This window comes from Passer montanus, unplaced genomic scaffold (assembly GCF_014805655.1).
Source record: "Passer montanus isolate IOZ18808 unplaced genomic scaffold, ASM1480565v1 scaffold257, whole genome shotgun sequence".
Lineage (NCBI taxonomy): Eukaryota > Metazoa > Chordata > Aves > Passeriformes > Passeridae > Passer > Passer montanus.
Genome location: NW_024367228.1, coordinates 1 through 2,285, shown reverse-complemented (window position 1 = coordinate 2,285; position 2,285 = coordinate 1).

Genomic DNA, 2,285 nt, shown 5'->3' with positions numbered 1-2,285 from the left:
CCACTGTGATGCAGGCCGTGTTCTACTCAGCATCTGCATTTCCCTGGGGCAACACTCCTTCCCACTCAAAATCACACTCCCCATCACACCGGCCCAGGCCTTATTTAGTTTCATACGCAGGATCACTGCTAAAATATCACACATTGCTGAACCTCAGCAACATGCCCTGTCTGAAAACCCCACTCCAGGCCCCTGTACTTCCTCATCTCCATTCATAATCATCACAAACTTTGTATGTCTAAAACAAATGTCTAAAAGCTCTTCCCAGCTACATGAGCTTCACCATGCATGCTTTGCTCTTTTTCAGTATTCTCGGTTGGGAATGTCACAGAGCTGCATGTTAGAGTTCACAGAAGTTCTGTGATTAGAACTGTGACAGCTCTGATCCCAGTCCACACAGATTTATTTCTTCAAGAGAACACAGCAAGTGCCAAAGCACAAGAGCACTCACAGAATGTCAGCCATGAGGGACAACTTGCACACCATGAACTGGGCAAATCAGGCAGGTTTTGGGATGTTCTGGCAGATATCAGAACAATCCACATGTGACATCAGGACACACCATCTCTACTGAGGCCACTTCTGCACTGCACAAGTAAAGGAAGTTCAGAACATATAGATTACTCCCATGTGTAATAAAATAATTCCTTGTAAATCCCACCTGAGGAGAAGCAAGGAAAGATCATGGTAATATCTATAGCTGTAGAGAGTACTGTAAAAGCCCACTACTACACAAGGAGAGCAACTTGCTGCATTCCCCAGCCATGTCTTGAAACACTGAACCAGAAAAAGTTGTTTCTTCAGACAACATTCAGCACTCTCCATCTCACCAGCTCTTACTAACGTTTGCCAGGGTCTCTGTACAAATCACAAACAGGACGGGGCTGCTGGGGAACGCGTCTCGAGCTTAGCTGTAGAGAGTACTGTAAAAGCCCACTACTACACAAGGAGAGCAACTTGCTGCATTCCCCAGCCATGTCTTGAAACACTGAACCAGAAAAAGTTGTTTCTTCAGACAACATTCAGCACTCTCCATCTCACCAGCTCTTACTAACGTTTGCCAGGGTCTCTGTACAAATCACAAACAGGACGGGGCTGCTGGGGAACGCGTCTCGAGCTGTTGTATTTTCCAGCATCAGTCTCATTACATGGCCATGACAATGGCAAGATGCCAGCAGCTCACATCTCCAGCAGCAAAGAACTTAATGTTACAACTCACTTTATAAGTATTCTGACCAATCACACAAAGCAAAAGTATATTGACAGTAGTTCGATCCAACCACTATAAGCACATGCAAGTTTGGTTAAAACAATGCTTGCTTATCTCAAATACAATACCTGCATATAAGCCTTAACACACGTTGCACAGAGTGCCGTTATGAAGCTTAGAACTTCCTAATATCTCACCAGATAGACTTTTCTGTAGCTTAGGGATTTATTCTAGACATGCATTAGTACACAGACCACTGTTCATTTGTCCTTACTTTTCTACTTCTTATACGGTTTTTCTGCTGACAAATCTTATCACTACTGCTTAGCCGTAATCACAGGTCTGTTGTCTCTGAGGCCTGCCTTTTGCAGCTCTCCCAAAACCCTCTGATTTTAAGGATCCCCACACTTTCCAACACGTGGTCTACACCAGGCAGGCAGCAGCAGCAGCACAGACAGTCCCTGCTGGCGAGACTCCAAACTGCAAGGGACACCGTGGGCATTTCAGCTTCACACTCTCATCTCATCATCAGCAGGGTCTGCCACTCCAGACCCTTAAGAAGTAGGAAAGCATCCTCAACAAGAGCACTCTGCTCCCATCTTCTCTCACCCTTTCCTGGACAAATCCTTCACTCCCGCACTCTGAGACCTGCTCTGAAGACATATATATAATAACCTCATGGTATTTTATTGTGACACAATCCATGGTGTCCCCAAGGATTTTCACTTTCCCCACACAAGTCTTTCTGCTGCTCATGGTCACCCTTCCCACCAGACAAGGGCCAGGCCCTACTCTATACAACAGATCACAGTTTCCTTGCCTACCACAAGGTTCAACATAACTGTTAGCATATTCTTCTCAGCAATGACACACCACAAAAATCCATGTTGACGATGGCATCATCAACACAGTGCATAAGAGATGCTCTGCTGCTGACACCTCATGTTTTCTAATGCTTATTTATGGGAATACTGTTTTCAAACTTGATGTTGGAACCTGTATACAGCCACAGCATTGATTTTCTGCTTCAAGAAAAACAGTTGTGCCAAGGGCACTATTTTAATACATGATTCGG